We start from the raw sequence: 12,845 nt of genomic DNA, 5'->3' as shown, positions 1-12,845 counted from the left end.
GCGGTGGGAGCCGAGGGACCTGGCGGCGGCCGGCTGCGTGCCTCGGCCTCTGGCTGCACTGGCACTGGCGCTGGCTCCTGGCTCCCCTGCCGGCGTCGCTATCTGAAGAACACATCCCGTTTCTCGTGCCCCGGCTGCTGCGGGGCTGCTGGAGACTCCCTGCAAACGGGCTTGTCGCTTTGATCGTTTCCCCTTTTCCTCCAATCTCCTGAATCCCCACGGCCGGGAAGTCGCGTTTCTTAAATCGCTTGCAGTTAGGGATTCCTCGACTCAAAGTCAGGAGGGAGGAGAAGAATCGGAAATGTTCTCTGGGGCCGGTCAGATGCCCGACCGCCCCTTTGTCTTTGGAAGGGCTTTGTCCCTCAGAAATGGGTTTTTTTCTGCCGCACAAAATGTGTTGCGTTTAAGGAAAGCCAGTTCAATTCCATGTCGGCGCCTTAATTGCAAGAAGTTTCCACGATTATAGGAAATCTAAGGAGCAGGGTGATCGAGTTCTGCCTGTGGTCCCACCTCCTCGCAGGCTTTTTTTTTTTAAATCTGCATAAGTTAGACATTTACTTTTTTTACCATGTTGCTGTTCTTAGCCGTATAGATGGCTTATCCTGTCCATCACATATTTATAAGCGTTTCCTTATGGCTTAAAAACTATCAAGGATGTATTCCAGGTTCCAAGGGTGTATCCCAGTATCCTCTTTTGGGAGGCATCTTAGATTTTCCCATACTAATAATGGTATGAGAAGTTTCAGTGTGTCAGAGGAGAACAACCGCAATTCACTAACAACATGTTAAGTGTACAATTTTTAAATTGTAGCCCCAGTGATTATTTTGCCTCTGTACTTCTGAATGGTGTCAGAGACTTCTATTGCCAAATCTAGATGTGGTGCAAGTGCAGAGTACATTTTCTATCCAGGTAAATCCTGGGCAGATTTCCCTCTTTGATAGAGAATTTTCTCAGTAGGTATAACTTCCTTACTCATAATGTAGGGTAATCTTCTCAGGAACAAATTTTCTCATTGCTGGCTAGCCTGTCACTTTTACAAATGCTTGCCACACTCCCCATGTTTAATTAGTTGCTTCTTTCTTTTTTTCTTTGTCGCTTATTTTGCTACTTTCATATGTGGACTATAGTCTTTAATTGTTTTGTTGACAATATCATTTTTCTCCATTAGATAGTCACTTCTTGAGGGACATCTTCATATTCCTCACACTTTGTACAACCTCTGGCCTATTGTTGAACACAACTTAATTGCATCTGATACGTTTTTCTAATGTGTTAATATAATGAAATAGGTTATTCTGTACTTCATGACTTTATTCTATTTGAAAGAATTTCTTAGCCTACCTTATTACAGTTTGGTATCACTGTCCATAATGAAAATTTCTCATTAAAACTCTTGTATATAGAAATAGTTACGGGGCACCTGGGTGAGTCAGTTGGTTAGACTCTTGGTTTAGGCTGGGGTGGTGATTGCAAGTCATGAGATCCAACCCTGCATCAGGCTCCCTACTAGGCAGGGGGATTGCTTGGGGTTCTCCCTCTCTCTCCCTCTCTTTCTCCTCCTCCTCCCTGCACCCATGTATGTTCGTTCTCTCTCTCTCTCTCTCTGTCTAAAATAAATAAACCTTATAAATAAATCTTTAAAAAAAAGAAAAAGATAATTATATTTATAATTTAGACTCTAAGTAGTATTTTCAAGTTAATACAAAGAAAATGAACAAAAGAGGAAAAAATAAGTTATCCATAATCTCATCAATGGTATGCCTAACCTGTTTTTTCCATACATGTATTTTAAAAAGCAAACATTGAGTTAAACTGTTTTTTTTTTTAATTTTTTATTGGTATTCAATTTACTAACATACAGAATAACCCCCAGTGCCCATCACCCATTCACTCCCACCCCCCGCCCTCCTCCCCTTCTACCACCCCTAGTTCATTTCCCAGAGTTAGCAGTCTTTACGTTCTGTCTCCCTTTCTGATATTTCCCACACATTTCTTCTCCCTTCCCTTATATTCCCTTTCACTATTATTTATATTCCCCAAATGAATGAGAACATATAATGTTTGTCCTTCTCCGACTGACTTACTTCACTCAGCATAATACCCTCCAGTTCCATCCACGTTGAAGCAAATGGTGGGTATTTGTCATTTCTAATAGCTGAGTAATATTCCATTGTATACATAAACCACATCTTCTTTATCCATTCATCTTTCGTTGGACACCGAGGCTCCTTCCACAGTTTGGCTATCGTGGCCATTGCTGCTATAAACATCGGGGTGCAGGTGTCCCGGCGTTTCACTGCATCTGTATCTTTGGGGTAAATCCCCAATAGTGCAATTGCTGGGTCGTAGGGCAGGTCTATTTTTAACTCTTTGAGGAATAAACTGTTTTATATAACTTTAGATTATTTGACATGCACTATGATTTTTACCATCAACTTTGATGTAAATGCATCAAGTGTACAGTTTGATGATTTTTGAGAAACTAATCACTACTACAAATAAAATATAGAACATTTTTATTGTCCCCAGAACTCCTTCATTTTTCTTTGCATTATATCCGTAGCCCCACCTTTAGACCTCCACTGATCACTATACAGCAGAATTTTGCAGCCTGGGGACTATTGAAATTTGGGGCCTGATAATTTTTTGTTGCAGTACTGCCCTGTCCAGTCTAGAATGTTTAACAGCATCTCTGACCTCTCTATCCACTAGACGTCTGTAGCAACCATTCCAACCCCATCTGTCAAGCTGTGACAACCAAAAATGTCTACAACATTGGGGAAGAGGAGACCAAAATTTCCCAGATTAAGAACCACTTCTGTATATAAGTTTTGCCTGTTCTAAAATTTCATGTAAATAGAATCATGGAGCATATATTCTTTTCTGTGTGACTTCTTTTTGCATGGACATACATTTTCATTTCATTGGATAATGCCCAGAAATATAATTGCTGGGTCATATAGTTACTATATATTTAAGTTTATAAGAAACTGTCAAACTGTTTTCCAAGGTGGTTGTACCATTTAAAATTCTTATCGCCAGTGTATGAGAGTTCCACATCCCCTAAACACGTGGTATTTTCGGGCTTTTTATTTAACTCATCCTATGAGAAATTGGAAGTATCTCATTGTGGTTTTAAATTTCATGTCCCTGAGGACTAGTGATGCTGAACTCCTCCTGAGCTTTTCTGATACTTTAGAGTATCATCTTTCATGAAATGTCTGTCTTTAACCACTTTTTAAAATTCTGTTTTATATATTCTGGACCCAAGGCCTTTATTAATAATCACTTTGGAAATATTTTTCCCAGTGTGGTTTACTGTGTTATTTTCTAAATGTCTTCAAGTCTGGTTGATCAGTTTTTTTCTTTGATGATTTATGGTCTTTGTGTCCTATATAAGAAGTATTTGCCAATCTCAAGATTGCAGAAATTTTCTGTATTTTCTCCTAGAAGTCTTTATGGTTTTAGCTTTTACATTTAAGTCTTTAATGGCGAGACTTTATTTTAAAGTTATAAAAAGAAGAAATATTTCCTAAATATTCTTTCTATAAATGTGCACATACAGCACAAACTTGAGTACAGTTTAAATATGTATCAAAATATCAGTGCCTGTAAATGTCTTAACCCAGTTAGAAAATAGATAAATATATAAATGTTCAAATAAGTTTGTAAGACTGCTTCAGTACCATGTTTTGAAGATTTTGACTAAGCTCCTGATTGCACAGATTATATTCTAGGAATTCAGAGGATAAATGATTCTCTAGAATTAGACTACTGCCTGTTTTTAAGGTCCCCTAAATTCAAGTCTAGCATGTTGATTGTTGCAAATTAGATTATGATTTTATAATAAGAGCATCCTGGTTGATTATAAACCATGTAAAGATGGATAGTATAGATTATCTAAAACATTAAATTATTTTTATTTCTTTTTGTATATATTTTGATGGATATGTGTCTGATCTGAAAATTCATAATACTTCAAAATAACAAATATATAGCCAAAAGTTGTTTTTTCTTTCATTGATGTCTAAAAACAATTTAATTTTGCAAGATTTACTGTATTTAATAAAAGTCTGTTGACCTAGGTAAATAGTATGGTGGTTCTATTAAAATACTTTAAGGAGTCTTCATACTGTATTTAATTTTTTTTTTCTTGACTGGAAGAGTAATCCAGACTTATAAAACATTCAAATGGTAAAAGAATTATAGCTTTATAAGTTTGATAGTTTCGGTAGAAGAATTTATTTTTTTGAAGATTTTATTTATTTACTGAGAGAGTGTGTACGTGAGGGGGTGGGGAGGAGGAGAGGGAAAGAGGGACTCTCAAGCAGACTCTGTCCTGGGCTGAGCATGGAGCCAGACAGTGGGGCTCAATCCCATGACCCCAAGAGTATGACCTGAGCCAAAATCAAGAGTTGGTCCCTTAACCGACTAGGCCACCCAGGTGCCCAAGAATTTCTTAACTAGAAAATTTACTTCTAATGAACACTTTAAGGAAGTTTCAGTGTTTGATAAATTGTAGCGTCATTGCAAGATTTCTACTAGATCTACTTGAACTAATTATATCTTTTATATTTAATATAGTTGTTTGAATAGACACACATTCTTTATATATTTTTCTTCTGTATTTTTGCCAGTTGGGCCAGAATAAACTTCAATTTAGTAATTGTTTTGCTTTTCAGTTGGATTGCAAGATAAAAATTGTGGCAATGTCATTGATTAACACTGAACAGATTGTAGTATCTTTGCCAGGTTCCACTTGAAGTCTTAGAGCACTAATGGTATCTTTGCTGGTTCCACTTGAAGTCTTAGAGCAGTAATCAAAATTGGACTGTAATTTCATAGATGAGCCCAACTTTTTTTTTGCAGTACAGACAGTAGGTGATCAAATTGGGAAGACAAGTAACTTAATGACTTTCAGTGATAGATTTCTTTTATTCTGTATTTACATGTTTTTAAGTTTTTATAAGGTAGCTTGTCAGGAGGTAGTCATTTATGAATCAGTGTGATAATTTCACTTGTAAAAGCCTACAGCCTTCCTGAGTCATTTTCCTTCTTTTTAAAATTTTCTGTTTCATGATCCTACATGTCTTTTCTCAGAACTCACAAAGAGTACATATCTCACTGTGCTCAGTATTCCTTTTTCAGTATCACCAATGCTAACATGTCAAGATTATAATCTTCCAACGTTCCCATCTCTTCTACTTTACAAACTAATTCCTTCCTTCTTAGATTGAAATTGGGTTTAGTGCTTCCTCTGGCTTCTGAGATAGAAATTATCAATAAAATATTTCTAAGATTTTTAGGTTCACTGTTTTAGCTGAATGCAACTTACCCTATACATTCCTAAATTAATCTGTTGCATAACTATCATTTTTCTTGTCTATGTCTGTCTAGTAGTTTCAAAATTATTTTTAATTCTTTTTTTTTTTTTAATTTTTATTTATTTATGATAGTCACACAGAGAGAGGGAGAGAGGCAGAGACACAGGCAGAGGGAGAAGCAGGCTCCATGCACCGGGAGCCTGACGTGGGATTCGATCCCGGGTCTCCAGGATCGTGCCCTGGGCCAAAGGCAGGCGCCAAACCGCTGCGCCACCCAGGGATCCCTATTTTTAATTCTTATAGAAAATCTAATAAGATATTTTCATTGGCTAGCATGACTTAAATATAGCTAGTATTCAGTATTTATGTTGATCAATGTATTTATTAAGCTGTGTAATCATGATTATAAGAATCCAAAAGATGTTTGTTTAATGCAGGTCCTTGAGCTTATGTTCTTGGTGAAGAAGCAAGACTACCACATGAAAGAGCTATAGAATAGTCTTCTGTGATACAAATAATAGTGTAAGCATTCAGATTCAGAAAAATTATTGTTGATTGTGGCAATGAAATGGCCCTTGTGGAGAAAGTGAAATTTTGAATAGCAACTTTATTATTTGACTCTTTATCATGAGTGAGGAAAAGGAAGTGAGGGTAAAGAAAAGATAGTATTTTTTTAATATATATTTTGCCTTATTTAAAACATCTGGGAATGTGCTTCCCATTATCTAGTTCTCCACTAAATAAAGTGATTCCACTTGGTACTTGTAAAAATGTGGTGTGATATTTCAAGCCATTGTGGTATTTTGCCTGAGAAGAAGCAAGATAGGACTATTAATCAGGGAAAACAGACCTTCTTTCTGTCAAAAATTAAAATTATACTTTCTGTGGGGCAGCCTCGGTGGCTTAGTGGTTTAGCGCCGCCCTCAGCCCAGGGTGTGATCCTAGAGACCCAGGATCGAATCCCACGTTGGCTCCCTGCATGGAGCCTGCTTCTCCCTCTGCCCATGTCTCTCTCTCTCTCTCTCTCTCTCTCTCTCTGTCTCTAATAAATAAAATCTTTTAAAAAAATTATACTTCTTGTTTTTCAAAAAGAAAGTTAATGATCTTCAAGATGTATGCTTGTTGTTTAAAAAAGCTTCGTTGGGGAAAAAAACTTACCTAGAATTTCTGTAATTTTCATTTTGTTTAGTATTTTTAGGTCAAAAACTAAGTTTGACTAATTTGGTTAATTTTTATATGGCATTTAACTGTGCCCCTCTCTCCCATGGCTTTATGATGAAAAATCTATATCTCAGTCTAAAAATATAGTTTTATATCTAAATTACAAATATCAGTTGGAGGTCCAACTCATGATCTCAGGGTCCTGAGATAGAGCCCCACGTGGGGCTCCGAGCTGAGAGTGGAATCTGCTAAAGTTTCTCTCTCCCTCTTCCTCTACCCCTCCCCACTTTGGCTCTCTTTCTCTCACTCAAATAAATCTCAAACAAGCAAACAGAAAACCAAGTGGCACTTAAGAAAGGTCTTAAATGTTAACAGCCTCTTGTTTTCACTGGCTTCTGCCTGTAAGTACTTGAGATTTGATAATAAGTTATGGTTTCTAAATTATTTATAATAAAAATATATTTGTTAATATTTAAGGAAATGGTTTTCCTATTTGTCCAGATTTTGAAAATAGTGCCTCTTTGATTTTTGGGGGTTTGCGTTAGTTTTATTTTATTTTGAATAAGTTGTTTCTTCGTATGTGTCGCATTTGTCTACCTTTTTGTTACCTTTTATTGACTATCATACATTAATTCAATTTGTAAAAAAATAACTATAAAAATCATTTTTGCTTACAAACTATATATTTTACAAATATAAAGATTAATAAAGAACATTTTTATTTATTTTTGAGAGAGAGCAAGCTTGCATGCAAGCAGTGGGGGAGGGGGAGAGGAAGAGAGAGAATCTTAAGCAGGCTCCACACCTAGCATAGAACCCAAGGGGGGCTGGATCGTGAGACCCTGAGGTCATGATCTGGGCCAAAATCAAGAGTGTGACACTTGACCTACTGAGCCAATACCTTATTTTTTCTTTTTAAAGATTTTATTTATTTTTTCATGAGAGACACACACACAGAGAGGCAGAGACACAGGCATAGGGAGAAGCAGGCACCCTGCAGGAAGTCCAATGTGGGACTTGATCCCCTGACCTGGAATGCAGCCCTGAACCAAAGGCAGACGCTCAACTGCTGAGCCACCCAGGTGTCCCTAGCCAATAGCTTTTTATTGCATTCTATGGAGGAGTGTCCTGTAATATTCTGTGTATGTGTATGAAAGTAGAATTAGGGGATCCCTGGGTGGCTCAGCAGTTAGCAACTGATATTGGCTCAGGGCATGATCCTGGAGTCCTGGGATAGAGTCCCACATCAGGCTCCCTGCATGGAGCCTGCTTCTCCCTCTGCCTGTGTCTCTGCCTCTCTCTCTCTCTCTCTCTCTCTCTCTCTCTCTCTCTCACAAATAAATAAATAAATAAATAAATAAATAAATAAATAAATACTTAAAAGAAAGAAAAAGGACCTAACAATAGCCTTAAAGTTTCTAATTTTTCTCGCCAGTAGTAGTTCTTCATTAAAGACATTCTTTACAATCATGGTAAGAATCAAAACTTTTTTCTTTTTTTCATCAGAGGTGTGTAAGTAAGGATAGTTAATCAAAGAATGTAAGATGGAATGATGATACATTCGTAAATGTATCGCCAAAATCTCTAGTCCATTTTATCATTTGCATTTTGTGCACTTTTATAAGTCATAATAGTAAGAATGCTGATTTTTATGTCTTAAACCTTTGAATACGATATCTATATTAAAAAGGTAGCCTGTATTGATAGGTAACTTTTGAATCTATGGTCTCACTGGACTCTTCCTAACAGATTTTGTTCTATAAGCCATATTGTCTTCTGAGTGTAGTTTTGAATAAAATATATGTGTGACACAAAGGTTGAAAGGTAAAATTGTGTACTCATGTACTGTTGGTGTCACACTCTTGAGAGTAATTTGTAGTATCAGTCATATCTTAAAAATACATATTTTTTAATCTCCAGTTTCATTTCTGTAATTTATTATGGATATACATGCTCGTTTCCATTAAAACAACTGAACCAAGATTTTTAAAATATCATTTATAAGTAAAGGTATTAAAGATTGAAAACAACCTAGGGACACCTGGATGGGTTAGTCAGTTAAGCCTCTGACTCTTGGTTTTGACTCAGGTTATGAACTCAGGGTCCTGGGATCGAGCCCAGTGTTGGACTCCCTGCTTATCAAGGAGTCTGCTTCTCTCCTTCTCTCTTTGCCTCTCCCCGATTGTGGGCACTCACTTTCTCTCTTCCTCATATTTATAAATACATAAATAGATAAATAAGTAAGTCTTTTTTAAAAAGATGGAAAACAACATAAATATCCAACAGTAAGGGATTGCTTAATTAAAAAAGAATAATCTATATGTGCTGATGTGGAATGTCCACCAAGTTATATTATAAATTGAATAAATTAGGAATCAGCCAGTATACATGTTTCCATTTATATACAAAAAGGGTGAAATTTGCATATGCCTCTTGTAACTTAAAATGGTACGTACAGAATAGTCTAAACAGTGATTGATGCCACAGAGGAGGATTGCTGATCCGGAGGTGGGCACAGGGGCTTATGTTTCTTTGTATGCCCTTTTATATTTTACCACAAATCATGCTTTTGGTGGCAGGACTATGATTCCATCTAGATTATTAACTTCAAAGTCTGCATTCTTTATGTTACATACCACAACTGCTGTTTTATGTCAACTTCAAAATAGCTCAGCAAGAATTCTTAGGTCATTTTAGTGTATGATGGGCCACTCTCCTTAATGCAGAAGGCAGGTCAGGTAGTATAAAACTGACCATTTTAAAAACAGAGTGACAAACTAACACCACACTAAGGCAGAAGTGAATAACTGCTTTAAGTATATTACTTAATTTTGACAAGATGTCCATGTTACACAGCACTTCTCTAAATCAGGACATGCATGTCCTACGTGTGATTGTAGGATATTTGGGCCATAGACCAGGATTAACTGAGCCTCAATTGGAGCCAAATATAGTAATTAATTGTTCTCCTGAATGAAATAATCTTATAAGGCTAAATTTGTTTGTACTCTCTTTTTCATCTTGAAGTTTTGCTGCATGGTTACATCTTAAGTTTCTGGTGTAGTCATGGAGCATGACTAACTAAAGCCTCAAGGAGGAGGAGTCCACAATTGCAATCATGGGTGTAGCTTTCTTCTAGATTTTCCCACCCAGTATTTCAAAAATTCCCAGTAATCAGAAATGATGTTCACTTCTTTTTGCAACCAGTTGGTCCTGTTGTAGATAGATAAGATTGCTTGCTCAAAGTAGTGTCATCATATTTTCTGTTATTTCTGATCCTCTTGCAGTTCTGTGCTTGTATGTTGTCTTAGTTAAGGCCTTTAGCTCACATCTGGACCATCAGTTTTAGCCTCTTAACTGGTTCATGTGCTTTTTTTCTAATCTCTTCTTCCATCCTTGATTTTAAAAGCTATTTTTTCATGTCATTCCAGCTAAAACCTTTCAAAATTGCTTCCTCCTGTCTAAAGCAACTTTTTCCAACTCTTTTTTATTAGAAAAATCATATATCACAGAAAAAAAGAATTTATAAACTTGTTTAGAAATTTTAATTTTTATCCCCTTTTTTTTGCATAGTATGATAAAAGTGACTATAAAATATTTTATCGTGGATATGTATAATAAACTTCTTCCTAAACTTTGTTTCTTCCTGCCTTTTTAACCATGTTATCCATATACAAAACTTTGATTTTTCTTATAGATAGGGTTGGTTGTTTTTGTTTTAAGATTTTATTTATTTATTTGAGAGGAGAGAGAGCAAAAACGCAAGAGGGAGGTGGGGTGGAAAGGGTAGAGGGAGAGGAAGGAGCAGACTCCCCACTGAGCAGGGAGCCTGACTTGGGGCTTGATCCCAGGACCCTGAGACCATAACCTGAACCAAAGGCAGACACTTAACTGACTGAGCCACCCAGGTGCCTCTACAAAACTTTCATCATAAAAAAAAAAAAAAAAGAAAAAAAAACTTTCATCATACATTGTTTACTCAGTGTCCCTTGAACATGTTTTATATTTTTCTGACTCAGTGCCTTTTCCTTTTCTGAGAATGCTTATTCCTGGTCATCATTTTCTTTTTTCTAGATCTTAGTGTATCTGTATCCTTAAAGAAGGTCCAGTTTATGTTCCTTCCTCTTCCTAAAGTTTCTCCAGCCTATAGTGAGTTTCTCTCTCTTTCTCTGTCTCTCTCATGAATTAAATAAATAAAGTATTATAAAAAATAAATGTTGTAGTTGTTTTTTAAAGATTTTATTTATTTATTGGAGAGAGAGGGAGAGAGAGGCAGAGACACAGGCAGAAGGAGAAGCAGGCTCCATGAAGGGAGCACTATGCAGGACTCGATCCTGGGACTCCGGGATCATGCCCTGAGCCAAGGGCAGATGCTCAACTGCTGAACCACCCAGGTGTCCTGATCAATAAATGTTTAATTGAATTAACAGTACTCTTTACCAGTCAGCTGCTATTTAATTATATTTAGATTTTAAAGTACTATATAATTTCCATAAAACTGCCTTTTCAGTAATCTGAAACTAATTTTTTTAACTATTATAAAAGTATATCCTGTCATCAGTGCTAAAATATTAAATGCAAATACAAGAGAGGCTTTCATATGTAATTTATAAAATTAATCTGCATGCTTTAAAGTCATACTGCGTATAATGGATTTAGTTCTTGGATTTAATTTAAAACCCACATACAGGTTTTACCAGTTTGCCAGCTATGATGAAACTTCCAGGCTATTCAGTTTCTTGTGTTATAAAAGTGAATTAGTAAGAAGTTACACAATCCTAGAATTTGAAGAAATGCTTTGTGGTATACTTCATACTAGAATATGGTAGATTCTTTCTAAATAAAAGAGGTTACATTTTTCAAACTCTGTTTTAGAGTATTTGGAAAGGTACTTACCCTGGAAAAGAATTGTGGCTGAATTTGAAGAAGTATATTTCTCTTGGCTATAGTATTACCTGTTATTGCTCTGAAAATCCAAAGTACATTGTATTTCTTTAGTCTGAAAATCCAAGTACGTTATATTTACAAAATACAGGGTTAGTTCAGTCAAAATTGAAATTACTGTTTTCATTAGTGTAGGGTTTTTTTTTTTTTCGCTTGCTTTGGCAGCACATATTCTAAAGATTAATTTTTTAAATTTTTGTTTATTTATGATAGTCACAGAGAGAGAGAGAGAGAGAGAGGCAGAGACACAGGCAGAGACAGAAGCAGGCTCCATGCACCGGGAGCCCGACGTGGGATTCGATCCCCGGTCTCCAGGATTGCGCCCTGGGCCAAAGGCAGGCGCTAAACCGCTCTGCCACCCAGGGATCCCCCATATTCTAAAATTGGAATGATACAGAGAAGATTAGCATGGCCCCTGCACAAGGATGACGTGTAAAGTAGGGTTGGTTTGTTTTTGTTTTTGTTTTTTTATCTGACATGGTAGAACAAATTTTAATGAATTAGGAGATTTTTACTTTTGTGACATCATAGTTATTATTTAGAAAGGAGTTAGATCTTTTTTCTTGGAAAATATGAAGTTGTTGGCTTGGACTAAAAAAATTTTAGAAACGGCAGCCCGGGTGGCTCAGCGGTTTGGCTGCCCAAGGTATGATCCTGGAGACCCAGGATTGAGCCCCACATCGGGCTCCCTGCATGGAGCCTGCTTTTCTCCCTCTGCCTGCGTCTCTGCCTCTCTCAATCTCTCTCTCTCTCTTTCTCTGTGTCTCTCATGAATAAATAAACAAAATCTTTAAAAAAAATGTTGGGAAATATTTTTCAATGGCCATAATAATACCAACTTGAAAATTAAACTATTTGTGTGTTTGCTTTCCTCAAGTACTCTCCCATTGTATAGATGAGTTCTTTGAAACTTTCAGAGAAATAACAACAGTATAATGGAGGAATAATGTATGGTGGCTAATTAAACAGCTCTAATCTAGGCCTATATGTATGATTAAACGTATTATGAAGAGAAAGAGAAAAACTTAGAAAACTAAGATGAATACTTAACATAATAAAAAATATTTATCTGAAATCAACGACCAACATCATTCTTAACATTCCGTGAAAATCAGGACTAAGTGATAACTGATGTCACAATACCAGAATATTGGTTGATAATAGTAGATTCTTTTGAGTGTACATGTTTTAATACATATGTTGGGGACAGCAGAATGAGGAGCTAAGACATGTGACTAAGAGTAGAGAATGTAGTGCACAAGCTGAGTTTCTGGTTAGGGCAGTAATGGCCAGATAAACTCACGCATCAGGAAAATCTAGATATTAGCTACATGGTCAAAGAATGTGAATAGAAGACTCACACACACACTTAAAAAAGGTAGATGGCTGATATATTTTTCAGAGTGTTCAAGTTC

General features: G+C 36.4%; 1 protein-coding gene and 1 pseudogene across 9 annotated transcripts in view; both read left to right on the top strand.

Moving 5' to 3' along the window:
- The window catches only part of RELCH (RAB11 binding and LisH domain, coiled-coil and HEAT repeat containing), a 110,497-nt gene that overhangs the window by 850 nt on the left and 96,802 nt on the right, over window positions 1-12,845 (top strand). The window lies entirely within an intron of this gene.
- LOC119869845 lies at window positions 11,793-11,890 on the top strand (annotated as a pseudogene).

Source organism: Canis lupus, chromosome 1, assembly GCF_011100685.1.
Source record: "Canis lupus familiaris isolate Mischka breed German Shepherd chromosome 1, alternate assembly UU_Cfam_GSD_1.0, whole genome shotgun sequence".
Taxonomy (NCBI): Eukaryota; Metazoa; Chordata; class Mammalia; order Carnivora; family Canidae; genus Canis; species Canis lupus.
This window is presented reverse-complemented; position numbering and strand designations above follow the sequence as displayed.